Genomic DNA, 15,535 nt, shown 5'->3' with positions numbered 1-15,535 from the left:
GGGCCGCAGCCACTGCTCAGCAGCTCCAGGGCTGGGTATACTTTAGCCAGGCTGCTCAGTGTGCAGTGGTGGCAGGTCATTAACCCTTTCAACACTTGCTGGCTGGAGCAGAGCCCGGAGTCTCTCATCTTCCCCTGCACTCGGGCAGTGAGGTGTAACCTTCTCACAGTTTCCCTCACTGCCCCAGCGTTGTATGAAGATGAGACTCTGCAGCTGAGTGTGCTGCTCTCTGATCCCCTGCACTCGGAGGCAGAGGCTGTAATCACTGACAGTCCTGCTGGGGTCACTGTCCGTGGCTGACATTGATACATGCCTATAGCACTGCATCAGTGTTCGGCATATGATAATGAGGGGGCGGGGCCATAAGCTGTTGGGGCTCACCGGGGGTTTTCCCGGCTTCCCAGTGGCCCAGTCCGGGCCTGACCTTCCCCATATACAGACTCGATTTTATTAAAGTTCGCAAATATCATTTACAAGAAAAGTGGTGTACATTTGTTACATATATTAATTGTATACTTCAATGCTTGCATCATGGCATGCGATTCCAAAATATTGGTGTTTTATTATGTTTATACCAAATTAAAAGGTCAGCTGACCCATAGGTTCTTATTACTTGCTGAAATATAGAGCACGGGTACCGCCTGTATAAGCTATACTGATTATATCAGCCATTTGTACTCTGTTTTATACGTTACACCTTAATTAGGATCGATTACCCATCGCGGCTGCAATGTTACCCGGGCCAGGGGATGTGAGCGAAGAATTACACCATCTGTCCAATATTTTTTTAAATTTCGCTGGACATTTTCTATGTTTATAAATCATCTTTTCATATGGTATTATGGTATTTACCAAGCCCTTCCACATGTTGCACGTGGGGGTTCTAGGGTCCATCCACCGTAGCACAATGGATTTCCGAGCCAGAAACAGTGTCTCGCGCAGAAATACCCTTTCATAATGCGTTCAGACCTCTTCATCTAAAATTCCAAACATACATATTTCTAGGGTACTCGGAATGGGTTTTTCTATTATGGATGTCAGCAAATTTAGGACCTCCTGCCAAAAACCCTGCAGAACCGAGCAGTCCCATATGATGTGGTGAAAATCTGCCGGTGCCTGTCTACACCTATGACATTCGGGGGTAGCGACCCTTTTCATCTTAAAAAGCCTAAGGGGCGTGAGATAGCTTTGATGTATAACATGAAATTGTATCATCCTATTATTAACCGCAGGTGAAACAAAAAGATGTGATTGGTACAACTCTGTCACCTGTTCTTCATCTAGGGTGGGCATCAAAGACCTCCATTTGTCTAGGGCAGGCAGAGGGTTGGAGGATGCTTTAGCATTAATCATGTGGGAGTATATTAGTGAGATTAGTCCAGCGGGTCCCTGTGAACGTATTACTCCAATTAGCGGGTATTTGGTGACATGCAAGCCTGAGGTTGGGAACTGTGCAGATAGGGCATGGCGGATCCGTAGATACCTATAGAACTGCCTGTGTGGAATATCATACCTCTCTCGCAGATAGTCAAAGGACACTAGCACGTCATTTACATACATGTCTCCCAGGGTCTTTATTCCTACTTCTGACCAAAATTGGCTGTCATTCAGTTCAGTTAGGTGTGGTAGTGTGCCGTTCCCCCATAGCGGGGTCTGGGCTATGGTACCTTCAACTGGAGATATCTTTTTAGCTGCTTGCCAGACCCTGCGTGCCACTTGATGAGCGGGTAGAAGCCTTCCCTCATACGAGTTGGCACTTTCGAGCACCCCCCATAGGGACTGAAGGTTTAAATAAGAGGCTAGATGTTGTTCAGTGGGGTCATTGATTTGGGTGCCCAGCCAAGGGCCCAGGAATTTCAGTTGGCCTGCTAGGTAATAAGCATATATGTTTGGTAACGCCATTCCAGCTAGTACCTTAGGACGTTGCAATTTTGCCAACTGTAATTTGGATCCTGAGTGGCCCCAAAGGAATGTGATCAACAAGGAGTCTAAAGACTTAAAGAAGGAGTGACATGTTGCAGCACATATAAACACTTTGGGAGGACCACCATTTTTACCCAGTTGATCCTACCCGGTACTGACAAATGGAGTCCCGACCATACCTTGAATTTGTTCCTAAAGTGAGATATGAGAGGGTCCACATTCAAGGCCAGTGTATCAGCTGACTCTTTGGTCAAGACAATACCCAGATATTTGAATTTTACAGACACTTGCAGGTTCGAGACACATTGGGGGCCTTCATCCCTGTCAGGCGACAAATACATTAAATGCGACTTTGCCCAGTTTATGAGGAGCCCCGAAAAGGAGCCAAAAGTGTCTATTAGTTGAATGGCCCTTGGCAGTGATGTGTCCAGGCTAGAGAGGAACAGTAGAAGGTCGTCAGCATATAATGCCAGGCGATCTTCCCGATCTGTGATTACCATGCCCCTATATATTGTATCACTTCGAAGGCGTAGGGCAAGCGGCTCGATAGCTAGGGCGAAAAGTAGGGGCGATAGGGGGCACCCTTGGCGTGTTCCCCTACCCAATGTGATGCTAGAAGACGTTTGCCCATTGAGTACTATAGAGACACCCACTAGTTTTATTAAAATCCAGCTCCTGAATATACCGTAGTCCACCAGCCTGTTGAATTACTATCTGGCCCCAATATATAGCCCACCCCCTCAGCTAAATTATATACAGCCTCCCATATACTTCCCCACTAGTTTAATTACTACCTGGTCCCCAAATATGGATTGCCCCAAATCAGTTTTATTATATTCAGAAGCCCCCCCCCCCCCCAATAGCCCCCTCCAATTTATTTTATTATATCCAGCACATATATATACCCCCATCAAGCTCATTTATATACAGAGCATCCCCCCCCCAGTATAAATAGTTTCCAAACCCATATACACTGCTTATATATATATTCCCCAGACTTTCAGCAATACTTGGCCATTAAAAATAATAAAACTTATACTCACCTCCAAGCAGGGTGCTCCCACGGTGCGCTGCTCCCATCTTCTTGCGGCTCTTCTGTGAGCCACAGCTCCGCTCTGAGACACAGGTGGTGTGACATCATCATCCGCCGCCTGTGTCCCTGTACAGAATGTAGCGATGCCATCAGCTGGGAAGGCGCTGCGCCGCTCCGCATGTAAATCACACCTGTGTCTTAAAGAGGCAGGTGCGATTTATCTGGTGGGCGATTCAGGCGGCAACAGGCACCCGAATCGTCCAAATTAGAGCAGGATATTTCGCCGCTCTCCAAAGGGCTTTGCATTCTGCCACCTGAGACAAGATTTTCATCTCACCTCATGGCAAATGCAGCCCTGGGGGGGGGGGCTTTTATAGGATCAACTGCACCCACAAATCAGTACAGGGGTCTTACAGGGTTCTGTACACCCACTTATCAGTACAGGGTAGTCATACAGGGTCCTGTACACCCACATACCAGTTCTAGGGGGGGTCATACAGGATAATTTGCACCCACATATCATTACAGGGTGGTCATACAGGGTCTTGTACACCCACATATTAGTTCTATGGGGGTCATACATGGTCCTGTGCACCCATAAATCAGTACAGGGGGGTTATACAGGGTCATCTGCACCCACATATTTGGACATGGGGTCTAACAGGGTTCCATAAACCCACATATCAGTGCAGGCGGGGGGGGGGGGGGTCATACAGGTTCCTGTACACCCTCATATCAGTACAGGGGGTTCATACAGGGTCGTGTACAACCACATATCAGTACAGCGTAGTACAGGGGGGTCATTTGGGGTCCTCTGCACCCCCCTATCAGTAGATGTTTTTTTTTTATTAGTCCCACTATGGGACATGAACAATGAATCTTCAGTTTGCTTGTTCATTATAATACCCAGCAGTACTGGTGTATTGCAGGGTATTATCATTGTCACCCTAAGCATAGGCTCACACCGAGGCTGTAACATCCTGTCTGTGAGTTCGCACCTCAGGGTTGCTATAGCAGCAATCGGCAACCCCATAAAGGTACACTAGGGTGTCAACTGTTAGTTGCAGATGACACCCCAGCTTCCTGATACCAGCTCCGCTCCGGTAATGTATATATCCTTCACTGAGCATCAAAAGGTTAATCCCTTAGGGACGTGGCCCTTTTCGTTTTTCATTTTTTCACTCCCCACCTTCAAAAGTAACTTTCTTAATTTTCCATGTAAAGAGCTGTGTTTGGGCTTGTTTTCTGCATAACAAATTGCACTATATAGTGATAGTATTTATCATTCCATGCCGTGTACTGGGAAGCGGGAAAAAAATTCAGAATGCAGTGAAAATGATGAAAATACCCATTTGCGCCGTATTCTTGTGGGCTTGGATTTTACAACTTTCACTGAGCTCCCCAAATCACAAGTCTACTTTATTCTTTGCTTCGGTACAATCACGGGGGTACCAAATTTGTATAGCTTTTATAATGTTTTCATACATTTAAAAAAATTAACACATTCTGTACAAAAAAAAATATTGTTCATTTTGCCATGTTCTGGCACTAATAACTTTTTCATACTTCAGTGCATTTTTTGTGAATTTTGATGACGTTTTTAATGCTATCATTTTGAGAACTGTATGGCCTTTTGATCACTTTTTATAGAATTCTTTATGTTTTTCAAAATGACAGAAAAGTGGCATTTTCGACTTTGGCCGCCATTTTCCATTACGGGGTTAAACGCCCGGAAAAATTGCTAATATATTTTGATAGATCAGACATTTTAGGATGCGATGATACCAAACATGTTTATGATTCTTATTGTTTATTTGCTATCATATGTGATCTAAGGAAAGGGGGTGATTTAAACTTTTACTGTATTTTACTATTTTTTCATATTTTTAAATTTTTTTTAATTGTGAGCTCTCTCCATACACCCTTTGCAGCACGAGGACGATTTAGTTCGTCCTAGGTCGCGAAGGTGTTAATGAAGTGTTTTGTTTTCATACACTTTGCTTGTTGTGGAAACTACTTTTACTGTATATCAATTGGCAACCAATCACAGAGCAGCTTTCATTTTAAGAGAGAACTTTTAGGAATGAAAGTTGTGCTATGATTGGTTGCTATGGGTAACCAGCACAGTTAGGACCTATGTTAGGCCTCATTCCTTTAGGGATGTGTGTACATGTGATACCTGTGCAGTATGTAAGGGGCAACCATTGGGGTAGATGCATCCATAGGGGCAGTTACTGGACTATGTTCCCTCATGTGTTTTCCTTATGCCCCTGTGAGATGTGATGTGCACAGACCTTGTAATTACCTTCCCAAGAAAACCCCAATAAAAATGAATTAAACCAAAGAAGACCCAAAAAATAGACAAAAGACAAATAATTGGGAACTAAATAACTAAATATTTATTTATAATCCCATCCCATGGCAGACCCTGGACTCACGAAGAGTCACCCTTCAGCACTCAGGAGAGGAAAAACCCCCTGTGGAGGAAACCTCTAGGGAACCCATGGCTGAAGGATCGCCCTTCCTCTGGGCTTAGAGGGTTACTGCCAATAAATATCTCTCACTCAGGTATTTGGATGTCCAGCGATTGAGCAGTTCACGATCCATACGTCCAGGGGTCCAGGCTCCATACATCCAGGGGTCCAGGCTCCATACGTCCAGGGGTCCACACATCCAGGGTTCCAGGCTCCATACGTCCAGAGGTCCAGGCTCCATACGTCCAGGGGTCCACACGTCCAGGGGTCCAGGCTCCATACGTCCAGGGGTCCACACGTCCAGGGGTACATAAATCCACGGTTCTTCATGCCTCGACGTCTCACCACCCAGTGCCTGCCCCTATTGACCGGCACAGATATTTATACTTGAGGCAGGTGGGTGTGGCAGCATGATGTGGCTCCTGATTGGCCACTTCAGGCGGGTGGGGCTGTATGATCTTGCTTCTGATTGGTCAGTTTCAGTGTCGGTCTGTCAGAAGTGGGAATTATGACATCAGCGCATCTATGACACAAAATTCTGAAGAATTAACCCTTTAATGTTTGACTAGAGGGAGTATTAAGTTGTCCTTGTCTCTTGTACTGTAGTATAATATATACATATTTATAAGTGACGGCCTCACAGATCTTTTAATGTTATTTATTGGAGATCACAATAATTCAAGTTTTTTGGGAAAAAATATGATATGTATGAATAAAGATTATTATATTATATAAGGCTGCAGATTTATCTGGGACCACATAGAAATTCTCTCTTGTAATTGTGGGGTTTATTTTTGGGGGATTCTTTCATAAGGATTGAGGATAGTCCTATGATGAGTTGCGGGGAGGACCACCACCGCTGTGGCCAGTCCTAAGTGATATTAGGGCTCATGCACAGACATTATGTGGGGACGCGTCAGTGGTTATTACACATCCCAATGTATTTCTATGGATTGTACTGAGCCGACTGCCAAGAGGCACAAAACATAGAGCGTCTCTAATATTTCTTTCTATTAAGCTGCAAAAAGAGGGAGGAGGGAGGGCACAATATAAAAGGAAGATGAAGGGGGACAATGGTAAGAGGAGATGAAGGGACACAATATCAGGGGGAAAGGAGAGGCCACAATATGAGGGAGAGATGATATGCCACAACATGAAGGTGAGATGAGGGGCCACAATATAAGGGAGAAATGAGGGTCCATAATAAGAGAAAGAGATAAGGGGCCACAATATGAGGGGAGATCAGAAGGGGGGGGGGGGGTTGGAGGCAACACAATATGAGGGGGAGAGAAGATGGTCCCAATATTAGTAGGGGATGATGGGCCATAATCTGCGGGGCAGATTAGAGGTCACAATATTAGGGGGAGATGAGAGGGGCCACTAAGAAGTGTCAGATGACATTAAGAGTAGCATCATAAACTGGATAGCAGAGAGAAAGAACCTGATAACCCAGCTGGACAATATGGGGGATGCAGGGCCGATTCTAGCCTTTTGCTGCCCGTGGCGAAAATTCAAATGGCGCCCCCCCCCCCCATCGCAGTATACACATGCCTATTTAAATGTTTATTTACACAATCTTTGTATGTAGACAATCACTCACACACATGCTCATATGTATCAATTGTTTACCTCCTGAGATCAGTATTTTCTCCCTCTCTGGGAGGTGGAGGATACAGTTCACTCCAAGACCCAAGGTGCAGCACAGCCACCATCACCCTACTCTGAACAGAGTGTGAACAGGGTCAGAATAAGTGGCATCTATTTGTCCTCACTTTTTCCCTAGTAGCCTGGTCTATAGAGTATATAGAGTCTATAAAGCCCCTGCCTGGCTCCTGCTATAACACAGGGCTAGATACCGCGGGACAGGAGAAGGTCACATGACCTCCTATTGCCAGTTAACCCCTTAAGGACTAAGCCTATTTTGACCTCATGGACACAGCCAGATTTTTCTAATCTGACATATGTCAATTTAAATTGTTATAACGTTGGAACACTTTAATATAGCAAGTTGATTTTGAGATATTTCTTTGCGACACATTGAACTTCATGTTATTTGAAACATTTGAGTGATATATTTTGAATTTATTTATGAAAAAACTGAAACATAGCAAAAAGATGTAAACATTTGCTCTTTCTTAACATTTTTGAACCAATAGTTATAGCACAAAAATTACTTAATAAATAACATTCACCATATGTCTGCTTTGTGTTGGCAACATTTTTTTTTATTCTTTTGTATCTGTAGGATGGTAGAAGGCTTTTAAGCAGGGGTCCCCAAACTTTTTACATAGGGGGCCGTTCATTGTCTCTCTCAGACCATTGGAGGGCCGGATAAAAAGCGGTACATGTGACCACATCTGTAATACACTGCCCCCCCCCCCAATTAATTATTTAATATACTGCACCACCTTGTGAACTATTTTATATATTGGCCCAATGAATTAATTAATTGGGTCAATTAATTATTAAATATGCTGCCCCCCCCCTATTAATTACTAGACTGGCCCTTAAAATTAATTATTTCCTATGCTGCCCCTTCACCATTAGTTATTTTATGTGCCCCCCCACCCACCATTAGTTATTTTATGTGCCCCCACCCACCATTAGTTCTTTTATGTGCCCTCCACCCACCATTAGTTCTTTTATGTGCCCCCCACCCACCATTAGTTCTTTTATGTGCCCCCCACCCACCATTAGTTATTTTATATGCCCCCCCACCCACCATTAGTTATTTTATATGCCCCCCCACCCACCATTAGTTATTTTATATGCCCCCCCACCATTAGTTATTTTATGTGCCCCCCACCCACCATTAGTTATTTTATGTGCCCCCACCACCCACCATTAGTTATTTTATATGCCCCCCCCCCACCATTAGTTATTTTATGTGCCCCCACCACCCACCATTAGTTATTTTATATGCCCCCCCCCACCATTAGTTATTTTATATGCCCCCCCCCATTAGTTATTTTATGTGCCCCCCCCCCCACCACCACCATTAGTTCTTTTATATGCTCCCACCACCCACCGACCATGAATTGTTTCATTATTAGGGCCCCCCAGCCGGCACAATGTTTTAACTGCTGTTTAAAAAAATTTAAAAATCCTATACTTACCTCTGGCTCCTGCGTCTTCTTTCTTCTTGTGCCTGCCGGACAGGAAAAGGTGCGCGGCCGCGTGATGACGTCATCACGCGGCCGCGCATGCAGGTTCAAAGAGCGATGTGCGCCGGGGTTGTCTTCCGGCCACATCGCTCCACCTGCAGTAATAGTGCTCGAGCGGCCGATTCCGACCGCATCGAGCACTATGTTGTGACTGGCAGGAGCTTCCTGTCCGGACGGACGGAGGCTCCTGCCCGACTGCCGAAGTTTGCGGTCCGATGCGACGGGGGCCGCATAGAAACGGTCCGCGGGCCGCATGTGGCCCGCGGGCCGTAGTTTGGGGACCCCCGCTTTTAAGTGTAGTAGACATTTTTAAGAAAATTACCAAATACATTTTATTGTGGGCAATTTCATTTCTCAAGTGATTTTAATGGACCTAAACAACAGAAAACACATAAATTACACCATTTATGAAACTTCACCCCTTAAATTATTCATAATGTCTTTAAGGAGCTTTATTAACCCTTTAGGTTTACTTCAAAGTTAAATCAAAATGTAGAGGAGAGCACAGATGGGAGAGGTATGCAGCTGGGCAGTTAAGGGGTTAATTGAATGTGGTGTGCAGGTGATTTATGGGGTGGAGGGTCACTCTAGGCATCTGATCTCCTTACTCTGTGAAGGAAAAAGAGGAGATCGGATACTGCTAAGGTGAGCTCAGCCATGGAATGCCTGCTTTCTGCTGTCATTTGTCTATATGTACTAAATGCAACACCCCTGCCAATGCACAAGGCAGAGGAGTAGTTGCCAATAAGCCCCTTGTACCATTCAGTACACATAGCGGTAATTATGCAGCCGTAGATACTGCCTAGACAGGCAAAGGTTAATACTGATTAATGTTATCATCCAATGATGTTCCCCCTTTGTAACTGGAGTGTGATTGGAGAGCGAGACCACCTGACCAGAGGATTACAAAACCCCTGGGCAGGAAGTGACAAACTCTCTTTAGGCCCAGCTCCTGACAGAGGAGCATCACCTCTGAGAGCACAAACTCTTGCTACAGGCCTCCTAGGCCTCAGTTTACCTTATACAACACTGAGTGACCAGAGACAGCGTGTGTCTCACACCTCTAGTGAGCTCATCCAGAACACCAAGGATTAAAGCTGCAGCTTCCAGCGTTGAACACAGCTACATCCCAGCCTGCATCTGCAACCAGGCTGGTGACCAAACTCCTGAGGTTCCTTTTCCAAGATCACTCCCAGTAATCTGCCTCTGTACAGAACCATTTGGCCTGTTGCTGCTGTTGGTTCAAATAAAGAACTGTAAGTTATTTTTGCACAACGTTGCCTCTGTCTGGTCCCTACTACGGCTGTATCACCATCAAGGGCTCCATCATCCACCATCCAGGGACTTATACTACAGACACTAAGGGTTGCCCCAGGGAGAACCAATACATCAGCCTGCTGGAGACCTGCCAGGCTGTAGGTCAGTCCTCTGGTCCCCATACCAAGCACCGTGACACTAGCGTGCCTAGGCTGCGACCGCCAGCCACTCTGGTATTCTGGGCCCCGGCTGCCTCCAGGCCCCAAGAAAAGGCTAGGCCCCGGTGGGGGATGTTGCATAAATGACGGGTCATAGCAATCGCTTGGGGGGAAGGGGCACTTCTATTCCTCCCTGACATGTTGTTTAGAGCATTGGCTCTCAGAAACTACAGGATTGATCCTGTTCCCCTGCGTTTTGTCAGAGTGACAGACAGAAGTCATGACTTTCCACAATGTCATGGTGGCTTTATGGGCTGCTGCCCATAACGTTGGGGAACATCATAGTGGCTTGAGGAGTTAATTGGCTGCTAGCTAAAAGGATCCTAACTAAATAGTATATGACTTGTGCAGGGGGGGAGCAGAGAGCAGCCAGCAGGTACTTCTGCTGGGTGATAAATCAGGTCGGGGGCTTCCTCCTAAATCATCCAGGCTGCATTTCTGCCGCCTCTGATATCTGCCGCCTGAAACAAGATTTTCATCCTGCCTCATGGCAGATGCAGCCCTGGTAGGAGAGGACCCAGGAGCAGTACAGTAGAGCTAACAAGTACTTACCACTTCTGGGTCCTCTCCTGTGGGTGCTCTGCTCTGAATTTGTGTCAGGAGTCAGGACACAGAGTGGAGCACAAGGAGATGTACCGGGAGCAGTGAGAACTTCTCAGTGCTCATTGGACTCTGTCAGCAGGGTGCGGACCACAAATCATGTCTTGTGGCTGCATGTGGCCTGTCAAAATGGCTTGTGCATCCCTTTTAGTTGAGATGAATGTGTGCTGCTCTTTATGTACATGCTCAGGAGTTGAGTTCCTCTGCTATAGATTAGAGGAATAGGCATTGGGAAAGAATGCCCATATGTATCTCAACACTGGTAGAATGACTAGGAAAACAGGACTGTAATATATATATATATTTTTTTTGTATGACAATATATCTTACACACTGTTATAGATCTTGCTATTTGCGTTAGCCACATGACTGCAAATAGCTTTCAACTACTTTAGCAAAGTTCACTGCTATAGATAAGCTTCAGCCCTTTCTGTCCATTTGTCTCTCTTCTCAGTGACCTGATTCTTCTATATTGTCAATTGTTATGGAAGAAACAAAACAAATTAAAAGGGTTATTCCCTTCAGCACTGCATAAGGACATGCTGGTAAAAATGAATGGTCCAACATTCATAATGTCGTCATCAAGGAATTGGAGATACTGGGTCGTATGTAGCACCTTCGTTGGACTGTGCACCTTTTTGGGGGATTCGCGTGGCTTGTACAGGTATTTAACAAGTGTATGTGCTGGGATTGTGTCGTACGCAATCTTTTTGTGGCGCAGCTCCACTGGCTTCCATGCGATTTAGGGGGCGTGCCGTTGGACGATCCGACTGATTTGGACTCCGGCCCAAGCACTTACATGCACCACAAAATAGAAGGTGAACTCTGTCGGACCTGAGCGGGGAAGTGATCTTAGTGAATCGCGGCACAGTGCATTGGAGTCAGACAATGCACTTTCGGTGAACTCCGGGGACGGAGTAAGTAAATATACCCCACTGTATTTGGTATCATTGTATTACATTTTTGACAGCTTTCCAAGCCCACCCTAAACTTTTTGAGTCTTTCTCTACAATATTGATCAATTGCTGATTGTTTTGATTGTAGGAAAAAAAAAAATGACAATGCACAGACCAGGATATATGGATGTGGCACATGGCTGCTGATGGCACACATGCCTTAATTGGAACACATAATACAAGATGTCCCTTCTTGCAATATGAATTTACAACGCCAAAGTGATATAATATTTAACACTGAAAGGGGCTCCTTGCATTCAGTCATGAAAGCGACAGAGAAACATTACATGTCTGGTCAATTAAATCTCTGCCCAATTTGTCCAGTACACGGATCGGGCACATCAAGTGACAACATTTTATATGGGGGGGGGGGTAGTTACTTGATGATGATGTTTGGTGTTGGTGGTTTGCACATGAGGGTTGTATCTCCTCCTATACCTGTTATTTCCCAGCTTGGTCTTGGTACTGTTGCACAAGGGCAATAAGATGATCTATACCCCGACGTATGTCATGCTTGTCTGTCACCTCACTACTGACAGCTACAGACCTTCCCACATATTCTGTTCCTCTGGACAATCCACCGCAGAAATGCACCATAGAATACCACCGCATGCGGCGTGTTTTGGTTGCGTTTGCTTAGACTTCTATGGAGTGACGTGGCAAATAGGACATGCTGTATATTTTGCGGCATAGTCTGACAGCTCGCTCAGTGTCGTGGGAAATAGAGCCATTAAATAGATTATTGCACGTCCCATTAAAGTCAAGGAGGATGTGCCATTTTAAAATGTGGGACATACACATTTTTTTAAATAGCGCAATTTATCTTAATGCCCCCGTTTTTCGTCACATGCAAGCTGGCGCCGATGCAACACAATCCGATCGTGTGCGCCAGGGGCAATTACTCGCAAAACAGTAAAATTAGAAAAACCCGGCGGAAAACTGCGATTCGGACCCTTAGTAAATGTGTCCCACTGTGTCAAATTTTGGTATAAACCGTTGGTAGTATCCAACAATGCCCAAGAACGCCCTGATTGAGGCCATACCTGGATAGAGTCGATCTTGTTGACCTGAGGTTTAGTTATGCCCCGACCGATCACTTACCCCAAATAGTGCGTCTCTGTTCCGTTCCCCATTTCTTGGGGTTTGCGGTCAGTCCAGCTGCCCTTAGAGAGTTTACTACAACCTGTAGCTTTACCAAGTGACTCTCCCAGTCATGGCTAAAGATGATGATATCATCCAGATAGGCTGAGGCATATCTCCTATGTGACTTTAGCACTATGTCCATTAACTGTTGGAAGGTGGTGGGGGCTCCATGAAGCCCGAACGGTACCACAACATAGTGAAAAAGGCCCTCTAGGGTAATAAAGGCGGTCTTTTCTTTAGCCCCCATCTGTCAGGGTACCTGCCAATATCCTTTGGTTAGATCCAGTGTGGTGAAGTACCGAGCTCCCCCTAGTCTCTCTATAAGCTTGTCAACCCGTGGCATGGGATAGGCATCAAACTTAGATAACCTCATTCTAAAATGGTTGCAAAATCACGATGTCTCAACGGGTTTGGGAATTAGAACAATTGGACTGGCCTACTCACTTTTAGACTCTTCGAAAACCTGTAGTTTCAGCATCTTCTGAACCTCCTCTGAAATGGCTTGTCTACAAGCCTCAGGGACTCGGTACGGCCTTGATCTTACGAGGGCTGGATTAAGGTTGGTGGGGGCCGCTGGGCGCAAAATCTGTGTAGCGTACATACACGTCCTCCTGCTTTCCACTATCCCAGCAGTAACGCAGCTACATACAGCCGCCTCGCCCCCAGTAACGCAGCTACATACAGCCGCCTCACCCCCAGTAACACAGCTACATACAGCCGCCTCACCCCCAGTAAAACAGCTACATACAGCCGCCTCGCCCCCAGTAACACAGCCACATACAGCCACCTCGCCCCCAGTAACACAGCTACATACAGCCACCTCGCCCCCAGTAACACAGCTACATACAGCCGCCTCGCCCCCAGTAACACAGCTACATACAGCCGCCGCACCCCCAGTAACACAGCTACATAGAGCCGCCTCGCCCCCAGTAGAACAGCTACATACAGCCGCCTCGCCCCCAGTAACACAGCTACATAAAGCCACCTCGCCCCCAGTAACACGGCTACATACAGCCGCAGTGGCGTAACTAGGAGAGGCAAAGCCCCATAGCAGGTTTCTGATTGGGGCCCCGCTTCTCACTTAAATATTATACATATTTGTATACTCACACATGCAAGTTACAATCACACATTTATACACATAGATACATTTATACATATAGAGGATATACACACATATATACACACATACAGTATAAGCAGACACCATACACCATAAACACATACAACATATACACATCACAGATGCAGCATATATACATCACATATATGTTATATACATATTATGATGTACAATGTGCAGCATAATATGGATATAATGATGCACATCCTCCACTCATTAGTGTATTAGGTTGGATGGTGGGGCCCCCTGACACTGTGGGCCCCATAGCAGTTGCTATGGCTGCTACCTCTGTAGTTACGCCCCTGTACAGCCGCCTCGCTGTGTGTACACTGATATATACACACAGATAAAGATTTACACTCGTATACTTGCACCCATATATACACACACAAGTACAATGAGATAGATGCCCTGCACTACACCTTAAGGACACTCATCCCTTTTCGCCTTGCTCCAATAGGAATCGAGGCTGCACTGAGGTGGTGCTCAGCTGATGAAAAGTTGAGAAGGCAAAATCACATAATAGAGAAAGCAAAAAGCGGCACTCACCGGATTCGTGCAGAGAGTTTTATTTGGACACACAGAGTGTAGACGTGGACATAGTGCAGACCGCGGCAAGCGACGGGCCGTTTCTCGCCTATATGGCGCTTTTTCAAGCCTACAAAGGCACATCTCTGGGGCTGCCCCTCTTATAGGACGACTTCCGGTAACGCGCCGGTCATGTGACACATGGAACAGCGCTTCCGGGAGCCGCAGAGAGGTAAACACCCCCAGCGACGTGCTCGTTGTTTTGCAACCTAGCAACGAACAAAACATTAAAACAATGTTAATAGGACTGCCAATACAGCATTGAGATCGCCAAAATTATGCTATGTCTATTCGACATATCGGAGGTAATAATAAACCGATACAGGCATAGTCAATGGGAGAATTGAATAAAGTTATGCCTGTAAGTTAATATTGTCCTAGCATAATTAGACACTAAAAACATCACCAATAATGGTGCAGTGAAAGACAAAGAAAAAAATGTGATGTGAAAAGTACATAAAATGTAATAGAAAAACAGAGGGGCGATCTCGATGGACTGTGGGCAAGTCCGGGGAGACAAAAAATACCAGATGTCAAAAGCCAACAGTATATACTAGTACATAACATCGTAACTACTTATTATTCTTCTAAGTTACTCGAGTTTATCTAGCAAACCAGGCAAATGGAGAGCTAAATGCAAAGATGATTGAGAGTACTGTATCATGCTCTTTCCTTTTTGGAGTGTGCAGCATTTAATTCTATTGTAGTACTCCTATTTTTTATTTTTTAGCCTATCTTTGTTTTATGCAGCTTCTCCTAGTCGTGCTCAGACCCTCCGGTCGTAGTTAGGGTTATTTTTCTATGGTGATGTACCTAGGGATTCTTTTATTATTTTATGTTTATTATTTTACTCTTCTGTTTAAACTGTGCCCAAAAAGACGCTTAGGTCATTTCTGTCATTCAGGCCCAGTCTCCCCATGGCATCAAACCGTATGATATGTTTTGCCTCACGGCGTAACAGTTCTTTTTCTTTGTTGCCTCCCCTCGGGTCCTTGTCGACCCTCTCAAGGCCGGCAAATTGGAGTACCTCTGGGTTACCTCCATGTTGTTCCCTTG

The sequence above is a fragment of the Engystomops pustulosus genome, chromosome 3 (assembly GCF_040894005.1).
Source record: "Engystomops pustulosus chromosome 3, aEngPut4.maternal, whole genome shotgun sequence".
Classification (NCBI taxonomy): Eukaryota; Metazoa; Chordata; class Amphibia; order Anura; family Leptodactylidae; genus Engystomops; species Engystomops pustulosus.
Note: the sequence above shows the minus strand (reverse complement) of the source record.